This window comes from Pristiophorus japonicus, chromosome 9, assembly GCF_044704955.1.
Source record: "Pristiophorus japonicus isolate sPriJap1 chromosome 9, sPriJap1.hap1, whole genome shotgun sequence".
Taxonomy (NCBI): Eukaryota; Metazoa; Chordata; class Chondrichthyes; family Pristiophoridae; genus Pristiophorus; species Pristiophorus japonicus.
In genome coordinates, this window is record NC_091985.1 from 228,076,944 (window position 1) to 228,091,608 (window position 14,665).

At 46.3% G+C, this 14,665-nt stretch overlaps 1 long non-coding RNA gene across 2 annotated transcripts in view; it reads right to left on the bottom strand.

Annotated features, from left to right (window-relative positions):
* LOC139273850 (uncharacterized) overlaps window positions 1–14,665 on the bottom strand; it is a 697,517-nt gene that overhangs the window by 666,799 nt on the left and 16,053 nt on the right. Inside the window, exon 3 of one of the 2 annotated variants that reach the window (XR_011595407.1) lies at window positions 13,400–13,455. The exons of the other annotated variant lie outside the window; for it this stretch is intronic. This is a non-coding gene — a long non-coding RNA (uncharacterized lncRNA). Of the gene's footprint in view, window positions 1–13,399; window positions 13,456–14,665 lie in introns of those variants that run through there. 2 annotated transcript variants of the gene reach the window in all.

The following is a 14,665-nucleotide window of genomic DNA, read 5'->3' on the forward strand; positions in this document are numbered from 1 at the left end:
TGGCGGCTGTCCTGCAGGAGCCGCTGCTCGGGAATCCGTACCTCCACGGCCGAGGTTTCATGTGGCAGTCGGACGAGAGGGCTGTGGCTGGTGAGGTGACCAGGGTCAGGGACCTGCTCGATGGCGGAGGAGCGGGCTGGATGGCGCCAGACATACTGGCCGCGTGGCCGATGCCATCGAGTCACTAAAAACAGCTCTGGGCTCTGACTCCGTTAGGTGTGTCGAGGAGGCTCAAGCACATGGGGAGATCCCGTCCGAACTGACCCCCGTCCGGACGGAATTCCTCATCGGCGCCAAACCCCGGAACCTCCCTCGGGAGCCGGCGCCTCACAACTTGAGCCGCCTCGGAGAAATCCCCTCCGTGCCTTTCAGTTCTGTGCAGAGGGGTTTCCTGTACGGGCTGCTCCTGCACACTCTCAACTTTGCCATCCTCGTCTGCCATCCGGACATGCCATGGCGTACCATCTTGCGGTCCGGAGGAGGCGGGGGTCCCCGATGCAGTGCACTCTACGCGGGAGTTCTCCCATTATTTATCGGGGACTTGGCCTGGAGGGTGGTGCATGGAGCAGTCCCATGCAATAAAATGTTTAAGCCGGTTCACGGGCTCCCAGGCCGCCTGCAATTTCTGCAGTCTGGAAGAGTCCGTGTTCCATGTTTTTAGTGAATGTATGAGGTTGCAGCCCCTGTTCCATTATTTCAAGGGGCTGCTCCTCAATTTCTGGCTGCACTTCAGTCCCACACTCCTGATCTTTGGGCACCCTGTGCGGAGGGGAGCGGGTAGGTCCGAAGGCCTCCTTGTAGGACTGCTCCTGGGCATGGCCAAGGGTGACATCAGCTGGTCCAGGCAGCGGGCGGTAGAGGGGGTCATTCAGCCTGACTGCCTGCCTCTCTTCCATGCTTACATCCAGGCCAGGGTGTCCCTAGAGATGGAGCACACGGTGTCCACCGGTACGCTCGCGGCCTTCCGCGAGAGGTGGGCGCCGGAGGGACTGGAGTGCATCGTCACCCCCGGCAACCAAATTTTAATATGATTTTATATGTTTTAAAGTTTAATTTGTTTTAATTGCTGGGTTTTAGTGTCCCCCTCCCCTTTTATAGGGGACACTTGTAAATTATGGTTTTACTGCCCAAAAAACCCCCCACAAAAATCATCAAAAAAAAAGGGCACGTGAAAAGTGTTTGGAGTGTCCCCCAGATCGTGGGGGAGCACTTGGATTAATTTATTATGTTTTCCTCAAAAGAGTTGTGCCGTAAACGGCCTATTTCCGTGAGCACAGGGGACATAAATTCAAAGTAATTGGCAGAAGGTTTAGAGGGGAAATTTCTTCACGCAGAGGGTGGGGGTCTGGAAATCACTGCCTGAATGGGTGGTCGAGGCAGAAACCCTTACCATGTGCACTTGAAGTGCCGTAACCTGTGGGATTAGGCTGGATAACCTTTTGTTGGCCGGCACGGACACGATGGGCCAAAGTGGCCTCCTTCCGTGCTGGAAGCTTCGATGATAAATGTCTATAATTCTGAAACTAAAAGGATATACCATCCATCGTGCATATGCGGACTTAAAACATATAGACATTGGCGAAAATATCTATCTATACAGAACAAAATGTAAATCAACGATATCTCCCTCCGGCACCCTCCCCCCCCCCCCCTCCCTGTGAGGCGGTGGGTGGCACTTCGAAGAGCCTTTGCTTCCATAGAAAGTGCGGTCCTGTCGTTTGAGAGCGAATACCAATTCCATGGCAGTGACCGTCTTGCGCTTGGCTGCTCAGTGCAGGTCTAAATTGACCGGCTAAGGAGAAATACACAGCTCGGGAACGGCCGGAGCTCCCGGGAACAGAACCAACATTCAAACTCTCAAACCAGACTAGAATTAAACTAGGTCCTTTTAATAACCGCCGACTCTCTTCATATAGCTTTCATTGATAGACTAAAGAATATTTAAGGAACCGGTTGCGGTATTTATACAAGTTTTGAGTCTCTGACAACTGTAGTTTAATTATTCGCTGCTAACTAGAACAGTTTGTGTGAGCAGAGAACCGTAATGCAGATACCAGGAACTGAAAACTCCCGCATACAGGTCTGAAACAGACCAATTTGTCGGTAACTGAACTGAAGGTCTCCATTAATACAGTCAGCAGCCCTTTTACAGATACTGTAAGTGGCTCTGAAAAGAGCCTTTGGGTTATTAGATTAAATCTTGTCCGCTTTACTTGCTCTTGGACGAAGTGGTGGTTTTCTTGGGCAGTAGCACAGCCTGGATATTAGGCAGCACCCCGCCCTGAGCGATGGTCACCTTTCCCAGCAGCTTATTGAGCTCCTCGTCATTGCGGATGGCCAGCTGTAGGTGTCTGGGGATGATGCGGGTCTTCTTGTTGTCACGGGCCGCGTTGCCGGCCAGCTCCAGGATTTCAGCGGTCAGATACTCGAGCACAGCAGCCATGTAGACCGGGGCTCCGGCACCCACACGCTGGGCGTAGTTCCCCTTTCGCAGGAGCCTGTGAACACGGCCCACAGGAAACTGCAATCCGGCCCGGGAGGAGCGAGACTTGGCCTTGGCCCGAGCTTTACCGCCGGTTTTTCCTCTTCCAGACATTTCCACAATCCGCAGGTTCAGACAAGGAATGAGAAACTCCTCCCATATCTGCCCTTCTTATACCTTCTGGAGGGATGCAGGGAGCGAACTTGTGATTGGTCAATCAGTCGTGGATTTCATTGGCCGTTTCCGATGACCAATCACAGCCTGTTTAGTCCACCAATGAAAGCAGGGCTGAAATTATTGGTTCCCAACATTCAGAACCTAACGATTTTTAAAATTCAAAAATCCCGCCAATAATTGTTAAAATTGCGGATTATGTTAGTAACTTCACCATTAGCCATATATTTCTAAACAATTTGTTTCCTTTTATCTTATTCCATGTTTCCCTTGCAAATTCCAGCCTGTTACAATCAGGATTAAATTTGGATTCAGTTTCAAACTGTCTGCAACGGGCGGGACTCAGTCCCCACTGATTCTGTAACGGGACACATTCCAGCTCCATCTTTGTAAAAGTGAACTTGTTTTCACAGGAACTGCTCTGGGAGTGAGACCAGAACTGAGATTCCTTCTGTAAAAAGAGAAGAGGGACAGTGTGTTCAAACTGCCCGTGTTCTAGTCTCTAAGAACTCCCATTCTGGGTTGTTACAATGCGGGGAGTCTCGGGTTAATAAACGGACTGAGCGCAACGGAATAAAACAAAACGTGAAAAGGGCTTGAGTGAGAATGTGTGACTGAAATCGGAGTTTCCCCGCCCCCCAAAATAAATTCGTCGGCAGGCGCTGTGAATGAACGGGTCTGAGAGCAAAGGGAAAGCGACCAGGGCCCGTGTTTGTAGTTTATTCACTACAGGAAATTCCAGCGACGCCAAGGTCGAACTCGTCAGTGAAGCTACTTATGAGAATTCAAAACTAAATCTACAGCTGGAACTACAAAGGTTCTCACACACAGGAAATAATTACAGTAAATTCAATCTGAAGGGTGATGTGTTTGTGCAGCTCTTTCAATTATGTTGTGGGTGGCTCTTAAAAGAGCCGTTGTGTTTGGGGTTTGTTGTCAGGACAGCGTGGAGTTTTACTTGGAGCTGGTGTACTTGGTCACCGCCTTTGTCCCTTCCGACACGGCGTGCTTGGCCAGCTCCCCGGGCAGCAGCAGGCGCACGGCGGTCTGGATCTCCCGGGAGCTGATGGTGCGGCGCTTGTTGTAATGGGCCAGGCGGGAAGCCTCACCCGCGATGCGCTCAAAAATATCGTTCACGAAGGAGTTCATGATGCCCATGGCCTTGGAGGAGATGCCGGTGTCGGGGTGAACCTGCTTCATCACTTTGTAGATGTAGATGGAGTAACTCTCCTTCCTCGACTTTCTGCGCTTCTTGCCGCCCTTCGGTGGTGTTTTCTTGATGACTTTCTTGGCACCCTTTTTCGAAGCTGGTTTCTTTTCCTCAGGCATCGTCTTGTTCAGTCAGGCACAGATATAAAGGAAATTCTGCTCCAGGCTAGCATTATATAGGCAACCCCACACTCCGCCCACAGCCCTATGCTAATGAGGGATGGGCGAAGGCAATGACTGTGATTGGTTTATTGGCCGCGTTGTCAATTCCCATTGTTCTGCATCTCTCTGATTGGTCTCTTTAAACATCCAATCAGATATATTGCTCGCCACAATCTCAAATTCTTGAATTAGGTCATCAATTACATCCCCTCCCGATTGAGACACCGTTCTTTATGTTTCTGTTCTGCTCTCAGGCAAAAATGGTTAATGATGGCCGGACTTATGAGGAAGGTTCATTCACGTTTTTTCCTACATATATATATATATATCTGAACAGCAAACTCGCTGCTGTGTTTGTCGTTCTAGATTTCTACATGTTCGAGATATTGACCGCTTTGTAACCGAGATTGTCTGAGGGTCACTTCTGATCAGGACCTGGGAGTTCTCCTATGAGGGCAAGGGACCCTCCCTGCCCTTTCGCCCTGATGCTGCCTTCCTCCTATCGTTTAATTCAACACCTTTCTTATCTGTCACTGCTGTAACATGGATATAACAGCATGGATTTATGAAGAGGAAGTCATGTTTGACAAATTTGCTGGAATTCTTTGAGGATGTAACGAACAGGGTGGATAAAGGAGAAGCAGTGGATGTGGTAAATTTGGTCTTCCAGAAGGCATTTGACAGGTGCCACATAAAAGTTCTGCACAAGATAAAAGTTCACGGGGTTGGGGGTAAAATATTAGCATGAATAGAGGATTGGCTAATGAACAGAAACCAGAGAGTCAGGATAAATGGATCATTCTCGGGTTGGCAATCAGTAACCAATGGGATGCCACAGGGATCAGTGCTGGGACCCCAACTATTTACAATCTATATTAACAACTTGGATGAAGGGACCGAGTGTAATGCAGCCAAGTTTGCTGACGATACAAAGATGGGAGGAAAAGCAATGTGTGAGGAGGACACAAAAATTCTGCAAAAGGACATAGACAGGCTAAGTGAGTGAGCAAGAATTTGGCAGATGGAGTAGAATATTGGAAAGTGTGAGGTCATGCACTTTGGCAGAAAAAAATCAAAGAGCAAGTTATTATTTCAATGGCGAAAGATTGCAAAGTGCTGCAGCACAGGGGACCTGGGGGTAATTGTGCATGAAACACAAAAGGTTAGTATGCAGGTACAGCAAATTACCAGGGAGGCCAATGGAATCTTGGCCTTTATTGCAAAGGGGATGGAGTATGCGACTGTTGTACAGGGTATTGGTGAGGCCACACCTGGAAGTTTTGGTTTTCATATTTAAGAAAGGATATACTTGCTTTAAAGGCAGTTCAGAGAAGGTTCACAAGGTTGATTCCGGAATGAGGGGGTTGACTTATGAGGAAAGGTTGAGTAGGTTGGGCCTCTACTTATTGGAATTCAGAAGAATGAGATGTGATCTTATCGAAACATATAAGATTATGAGGGGGCTTGACAAGGTGAATGCAGAGAGGATGTTTCCACTGCTAGGGGAGACTAGAACTAGAGGGCTTAATCTTAGAATAAGAGGCCGCCCATTTAATACTGAGTTGAGGAGAAATTTCTTCGCTGAGGGTTGTGGATCTGTGGAATTTGCTGCCTCAGAGAGCTGTGGAAACTGGAACATTGAATAAATTTAAGACAGAAACAGACAGTTTCTTAAACGATAAGGGAATAAGAGGTTATGGGACAGGGAAGTAGACCTGAGTCCATGATCGTATTAAATGGCGGAGCCGGCTCGAGGGGCCGTATGGCCTACATTTGCTCCTATTTCTTATGTTCTAATTACATTAGTTGTTTCAGTATTACCTTCACCTGGAATGTGTTGTAAATGTCTATGATTCGAAGACTAAAAGGCCATTCCGTCCATCGTGTAGATGCTAATTTAAAACACCTAACACCACAATATAGATCTTGGCAAAAAACATATCTACACAGAACAAAATGTAAATCAACTATCTCGCCCCCTTTCCCAGGTCACTGCTCTCTCTGTGAGGCGGTGGGTGGCTCTGAGAAGAGCCTTTGTGTTGTGCTTGGGGGAAAGGTCGCGTTGTTCAGCCGCCGAATCCATAGAGAGTGCGGCCCTGCCGTTTCAGAGCGTACACCACATCCATGGCTGTGACCGTCTTGCGCTTGGCGTGCTCAGTGTAGGTGACCGCATCCCTGATCACATTCTCCAGGAAAACCTTCAGCACCCCGCGGGTCTCCTCGTAGATCTGGCCCGAGATCCGCTTGACACCGCCACGGCGAGCCAGGCGGCGGATGGCTGGTTTGGTGATGCCCTGGATGTTATCACGGAGCACTTTACGATGCCGTTTGGCTCCGCCTTTACCCAGTCCTTTGCCTCCTTTGCCTCTTCCAGTCATGATCATTCTTTACTAAAATCGCCGCTGAATCATCTCTCGCCTTACCCATTGTCTGTTGAGCCCACCAATGAAACGAGGGCAGAAATTCCTGTCAACAGTCACACCTCGAATTATTTTTAATTTCAAAAACCCCGCCAATAATTTTTTTAAGTGCGGATTATGTTAATAAATTCACCATTAGCCAAAGATTTACAACCAGGTTTGACTTCCTTTTATTTTATTCCATATTTCCCTTACAAATTCCAGGCTGTTACAATCAGAATTAAATGCGCGTTCACTTTCAAACTGTCTGTAACGGACGGCAATCAATCCCCACTGACTCTGTAACGCGACACATTCCAGCCCAAACTGTGTAAAAGTTGGGAATCACAAATCATGGATCGATCCTCCGCACAGGCGGGAGTGAGACCAGAACTGGGAGTCCTTCTGTGAAAAGAGGAGAGGGACAGAGTGTTCAAACTGCCCCCGTTCTGGTCTCTGTAAGAACTCCCATTCTGGGTTGTTACACTGCGGGAAGTCTCGGGTTAATAAACGGATTGACCCGTAACAGGAATTGAAGAATAAACTTGAAAAGGGCTTGCGAGAGAATGAGGTGACTGAAATCTGAGTCTCATCCCCTGAACAAGCTCTTAATTCCTCGGCAGGCGCTGTAAATGGGAAAGAGCGACGAGGAACCGTATTTGTAGCTTGAATGGCGGGAAATTCAACAGCGGTCCTAACGTCGAACCAGACAGTGAAGCTGCTTATGAGAATTCAAAACTAAATCCACAGCTGGAACTGCAAAGGTTCTCAAACACACTTGTTAAGGAAATAATTACAGTAAATTGAGTCTAAAGGGTCTTTCAGAGAGGTTGTGGGTGGCTCTTAAAAGAGCCGTTGTGTTTCTGGTTCTGTCAGGACAGCGTGGAGATTTACTTGGAGCTGGTGTACTTGGTCACCGCCTTCCTACACGGCGTGCTTGGCCAACTCCCCGGGTAGCAGCAGGCGCACGGCGGTCTGGATCTCACCGGAGCTAATGGTGTCAGATTCTGGTATGTGAGTGTGTATTTTATTCTGTACCTGTCAGTCCCTATTATTTGAGTGTAGTGTTTAGTCTGTACCCGTTGGTCTCTGGTATGTGAGTGTGGGGTTAATCTGCACCGCCAGCTGCTATGTGAGTGTGGATTTTATTCTGTACCTCTCGGTTCTGGTATATGAGTGTGAGTTTAATATCTACCTGTCAGTTTTTGGTATGTAAGTGTGATCTTTAATCTGTACCTATCAATTTCTGGTATATAACTGTGGGCTTTATTCTGTACCTGTCAGTTTTCGTTATATGACTGTATTTTATTATGTACCTGTCAATCTCTGTTATATGACTGTGGGGTTAATCTGTACCTGCCAGTTTCTGGTATGTGAGTGTAAGTTTTATTCTGTACCTGCCAGTTTCTGGTTTGTGAGTGTAAGTTTTATCCTGTACCTGTCAGTTTCTGGAATATGAGTTTAGGTTTTAATATGTACCTGTACAGGCCCTGAGCCCAATTTGAAATAAGGATTAAGTAAAGATGAGCATTTGACCAGGGGAGCCTGACGCGTCGTACTAACTACTTTGGATCAAACACATACACTCTCTGTACCGTGGAAGGCTGGCTGCAGCAAAGGTCGACCGTGTATCAAACCACACATAATTCCAGCTGATTATTAAAGGACTAAAATACCGCTCTTTCAAGACTTTTTTCTTTTTAAAGGTGAGTGCTGGGCAGGATCGGATAATTTAAGTGCAAGGTCGGAGGAGAACTCGAATTGTGTTGCGTGGAGTTCATGTCTTGGTGTGGAACTCTGCAGGAAGATTATGTTGCAGAGTGGAGCAGTTTTACTTCCAGCTCTGCCCTGCTTTAATGCTGCCTCTGATGCACTAATTGCGACCAGACTGGTGCTGCCAGATGCTTTCAATGCAACTATTTTTACTCCTGTCTCTCTACACCCCACCCCCCTCCCCCCACGTCCTGCAAGGGCTGGTTTGCAAATTGTTGCGTTTTAAGCTTTCTGTTGTCTTCTACAATACAGAGGATCAGTTTAAACGAGTCTTGTGTGTGTGGGGTTAAATGTCTGAGACTGTTAATTCTGTTTCTAACTGAGCTCAGTTTAAAAGCAGCACTTGAAAGCAAGCCACAGGAGTTGGGTGCATTTCGGCTGTTTTTGAAGTTTTATGTGGGAGGCGATAGTGCTGGCTACAAAAAAAATACATATATTTTTAGACTTTTCAATGTGTAATAAGGTGAATTGAAAGATTCCTTTAGCAGTTTTACCAGATGAAGTCTGGACAGTGGCCAAAGTGGAATAAAACCAATCTTGTTCACTTAAGGGTTTTATGTAGCAGGTTTTGTTTTTACGGTGTCACGTCCAGCTGTGTGTAATAAGACTCCTTTTTATAAAGTTTTAAAAAAACTCCACGGCGCTTCGCAATCCACCCACTGCCCACATCCCGTGGAGTCGTTTTTAATGGGACACAGGAAACTAGAATGAAAGGTAAAACGCAGAATCTTTAGTTAATCATTGTCGCTCCTGGGAACAGACTGATTTCTGGCCGCGCGTTCTGCTCTGAAACCAGTTAATGTACAGCTGGGAAAGCGCAGCCGGTAAACAGAATGGGTGACCTGGGCCGCCAGTGTCACCAGTGGAATTAATTCTGGTCTGGGCTCCTCCGAACTTCTTGTCTTCAAACATTTGCTCCTCTGAATTTTCCTGAGCTGCAAAAATCCGCCCCCTCCCCCCCCCCACGTCCTCTACACCCTTTCCTCCTCCTCCGGTGTGTCAAAATTCAGTTCCCCACTCGCTCTTTCCCATGACCTTAAAACTGTGTCTCTCCTCACCTCCCTCCAGTCCTCCCTTCCTCGGTCGGTCTCTGGGCTTTTAAACTTTGGAATGACCACTTCTGATTCATCGCTTCTCCTCTCCCTCATTTCTGTCCTTTCGGATGGGACGGATAGAGTGGTCATTATCACATTGCTGTTTGTGGGAGCTTGCTGTGCGCAAAATCGCTGCCGCCTTTCCTACCTTACAAAAGTCACTGCACTTCAAAAGTACTTCATTGGCTGTGAAGCGCTTTGGGATGTCCTGAGGTCATGAAAGGCGCTATAGAAATGCAAGTCTCTCTTCTTTTGAGGTGACTGGCACTGTGAGCTTTACCTCTTGATCTTTGGATTTTTCAATTCATTTTGATCGAATTTTTATTCGTGGCAAGACGAAGAAGTTAATCATTAATCGGGGCAGCGCTGCATCCTGCTGCTTGTGTGTTGGAAATGAAGAATCTCTAGCACAGAAACAGCCCACTCACCCGCCTGATCAATGCTGGTGTTTATAATCCACACTAGCCCTCTCTCCCTCTAATTGCCTCTTCCCACCCTGCCCTAGTTTCCCTCTCCCGCATGAATGCATCAAGCCTCCCCTTCAATGCATCAATGCTCTCTGCTTCATCACTCCCCGTGGCAGCAAGTCCCACATTCTCACCACTCTCTGTAAAGAACTTCCTCCCAAATCTGTTACTGGCTATCTTATATTTATGCTCCCTTGTTCTGGACTTGTCCACAAGTGAAAAACGTTTCTCCACACCCACCACACCCACTCCTTCATAATGTTAAAGACCTCTGTCAGATCTCCTCTTAGGCTCAGAAGAGGCGAGGGCCCAGGGGCAGCACGGGCCAGCCCACACTGCGATATGTGTGCGCACTAGGTCCGTGCAGCAGAGCTGGTCTCCAGTCGTCTTGGTTAATCCTTGCCACTGGACCAAGACCTAGCTCTGCCAAGCCCGTGTGGTGGCTGGTGTGCAACGGCCACCACACGTTAAAAAAATCCACGCACAGGCATCTTCCACCCTTCAACATGTAGTTCGGGACCTGGAATATTAGGTCCTTCATTGAAACACCTGTGAATTCATCCCTTTTTGGCTGGAAGTAAGTCATCCTCGTTTCGAGGGACTGCCTATGATGGATGCGAGTGTGGGCTGTAATCTGTACATATCAGATTCTAATATGCGAGTCGGTATTATATTCTGTACCTGTCAATCTCTGGTATGTGATTGTGGGTTTAATCTGTACCTGTCAGTTTCTGGTATTGAGTGTGGTGTTTATTCTGTACCCGTTAGTCTCTGGTATGAGAGTGTCGGGTTAATCTGCACCTGTCAGCTGCTATGTGAGTGTGGATTTTAATCTGTACCACTCGGTTCTGGTATGAGTGTGGGTTTAATATCTACCTGTCAGTTTTTGGTATGTGAATGTGAGGTTTAATCTATATGTGTCAGTTTCTGGTACGTGGGTGTGGTCTTTAATCTGTACCTATCAATTTCTGGTATATGACTGTGGGCTTTATTCTGTACCTGTCAGTTTCTGTTATATGACTGTATATTTTATTATGTAACTGTCAATCTCTGTTATATGACGGTGGGGTTAATCTTTACCTGTCAGTTTCTGGTATGTGACTGTAGGTTTTATCCTGTACCTGTCAGTTTCTGGTATATGAGTTTAGGTTTTATCCTGTACCTGTCAGTGTGTGGTATGAGTGTGGGGTGTAATCTGTACATATCAGATTCTAATATGCGAGTGGGTATTATATTCTGTGCCTATCAATCTCTGGTATGTGAGTTTGAGTTTTAATCTGTACCTGTCAGTTTCTGGTATGTGAGTGTGTGCTTTAAATCGAACCTGTCAGTTTCTGGAATATGTAATGTGTATTTTATTCGGTACCTGTCAGTTTCTGGTATATGAGTGTGGAGTTTAATCTGCACCTATCAATTTTTAGTTTATGATTGTGGGCTTTAATCTGTACCTGTCAGTTTCTGGTATGAGAGTATGGGTATATCCTGTACCTGTTAGTTTCTGGTATGTGAGAGTGGGTTTTAATCTGTACCTATTAGTTTCTGGTATATGAATGTGGGTGATATTTTGCACCTGTCAGTTTCTGGTATGTGAGAGTGGTTTTTAAGATGTACCTTTCAGTCTCTGATATGAGAGTAGGGATTAATCTGTATCTGTCAGTTTCTGGTATATTTGTTGGGTTTAATCTGTAACCATCAGTTTCTGGTAAAAAGTGTGTGGTTTAATCTGTACCTGTCAGTTTCCGGTCTGAGTGTGGGTTTTAATCGAGACCTATCAGTTTCTGGTGTGCAAGTGTGAATTTTATTCTATATATTTCAGTATCTGGTCTATGAAAGTGATATGTTTCAATGGTGAAACAGCATAAGAACATAAGAAATAGGAGCAGGAGTAGGCCATATGGCCCCTCGAGCCTGCTCCGCCATTTAATACGATCATGGCTGATCTGATCATGGACTCAGGTCCACTTCCCTGCCTGCTCCCCATAACCCTTTATTCCATTATCAGTTAAGAAACTGTCTATCTCAGTCTTAAATTTCTTCAATGTCCCAGCTTCCATAGCTCACTGAGGCAGCAAATTCCACAGATTTACAACCCTGTGAGAAGAAATTCCTCCTCATCTCAGTTTTTAATGGGCGGCCCTTATTCTAAAATTATGTCCCCTAGTTCTAGTCTCCCCTATCAGTATTCTCTGATCCTACTGCTCCATGTGGCTGTAAGATTCACAATGTAACTCAGCCACTTCGGATCACTGTTGGACTGACAGCTTCTGCTGCCTGTGACAATAGGATTGAGGTCAGTTCTGTGTCTCTGTGCTTTGAGTGATAATGTACTTCCTGTGTGCGAGAAGGAGCTGCCTGCACTTTTCCTTGTGTTCCGGGTGGAGGAAATATCACATTTATTCTGGCTTGTTGAAGTATTTTGCTTTGAGAATAATACCAGAACAATATTAGTTATGATATGGACAGCTGATGGGGAAAATATAAAATAAAGTTGTAATGTTTATAATAAAGTAAAGTATCTGGAGAGAGGAAACTGATACAAACAGTGTCCTTGTCTGACCTCACTGCAGTACAGCGACACTCAGATTTTCCACACCAGGTGTGTAGGACGGTTCTACAGAAAGTTATCAGCATCCAGACACAACTCAAACCCAGCACTGGTCCATGAATGATTGATACAGTCGAGGTTTATATCTTCCACTCCCACAGGACTACCTGTAAAATTCTGAATCGCTTTCTGGATTATAACCACAGCTACCTGGGCTGTACAACAATTGTTCTCAGTCTATAGGAACTGAGTTAAGGGCCTGTGCAGTTAACAGAATGTCACAGAGCCCGGATCCTGATTTATCTGAGGGAGCGACAATGTATCTCTCAATCACCTTCAACACGGTTCTGGAGAACTCAACGCACCCAAAACAAAATTACCGAATTTGAAATGTCCATTTTCACACTTCTGTCCTGGTGTCTGCAATAGATACACTTTATGACACTCCTCACATTCTCACTGTCAGGCTGTGTTTCCACTGTTCAATGTTCAAGAACAACAGATACTGTGAGATTGGGACTGAATCAGGAACATTCACTACTGATTTGGTGAACAAAAGCAGCAATGATTTGAAAGAGTGCGGTGATTAACTTTCTCTGTTACCTTACACTGTACACACACAGCCCGGGATATCTCCGCTCCCTTCCCCCAATCACTCCATGTTCCCGAATTACTTCCTGCTCCACTCTGCCTCTTACGAGCAGCCCCCGATACCCCGACACAAAGCCCATCTGTGGACACAGTCCCAATGTGATGAGCTGCTGTAAGGAGGCTGCTGTTTGCTCCCTTACTCTGGCCCGGGATATCTCCGCTCCCTGATGAATTCAACGGTCATCAGCCCAGCACAGAGGAAACGGCAGCCGCTGGGGGAGGGGTGCTTGCCTGTGCCTTTCCCGTCGGTTTAAACACTGGCGGGGAGAGGGTACGGGGGAGGAGCAGGCAAGTATTTCAATGCTGGAGCGTGAAGCCTGGAGGCAGATCTGGAAGCTCAGAGGCCGCTGTCTCTGCCCAACCTTTCACCCTGATTCTGGCTCCTCCTTGCCTCTCGCACGCTCTGCCTTTCTCAACCAGATCCGGGCTGGCTTCATAAACTCTCGCCATCCAGATGTGTTTATCATTCAGTTTATGTTCCTGTGAAGAATCATCATGTCTGGAAGACGTAAAGGAGGCAAAGGACTGGGCAAAGGTGGAGAAGTGGGGGAATCATTCATCATCTCAGTCTCTCTTACAGTATGTGAGTGTGGCTTTCATTCCTTTTCTGTCTGTCACTGGTACCGTGTGGTATGTTGGGTATCATTCTGAATCTGTCATTCTCTGATACGGTAAGTGTGCATGAAATTAATTCTGTATCTGTCAGTCACTGAGATGGGGTGCAAGTCTGAGATTCATTCTGTATCTTTCAGTGTGATAATGTGTTTGTAGACAATCAATGTGGGGAATCAACCTCGTGAACCTTCTCTGAACTGCCTCCAATGCAGAGACCAAAACTGTACGCAGTACTCCAGGTGTGGTGTTACCAATACCCGGTACAGTTGTAGCAGGTCTTCCCTACTTTTATACTCCAGCCCCCTTGCAATAAAGGCCAACATTACATTTGCCGCCTTAATTACTTGCTGTACCTGCATGCTAACTTTTTGTCTTTCATGTACAAGGACCCGTAGATCCCTCTGTACCGCAGCATTTTCTAATCCCTCCCCAATTTAAATAATAATTTGCTTTTATATTTTTCCCACCAAAGTGGATAACCTCACATTTTCCCACATTATATTCCATCTCCCAAATTTTTGCTCACTCACTCAGCCTGTCTATATCCCTTTGTAGATTCTTTGCGTCCTCCTCACAACTTGCTTTCCTACCTATCTTTGTATCATCAGCAAATTAAGCTACATTACACTTGGTCCCTTCATCCAAGTCATTAATATAGATTGTAAATAGTTGAGCTCCCAGCACTGATCCCTGTGGCACCCCATTAGGTAGTTTGCCAACCTGAAAATGACCCATTTATCCCGACTCTCTGTTTTCTGTTAGTTAGCCAATCCTCTATCCATGCTAATATATTACCCCCAACCCGGTGAGCTTTTATCTTGCGCAGTAACCTTTTATGTGGCACCTTATCAAATGCCTACTCGAAATCTAAATACACGACATCTACTGGTTCCCCTTTATTCACTTTACTCGTTACATCTTCACAGAACACCAACAAATTTGTCAAACATAATTTCCCTTTCATAAAACCATGTTGACTCTGCTTGCCTGTACCATGATTTTCTAAATGTCCTGCTGCTACTTCCTCAATAATGGACACCAGCATTTTCCCAATAACTAATGTTAGGCTAACAGTTTCCTGCTTTCTGTCTCCC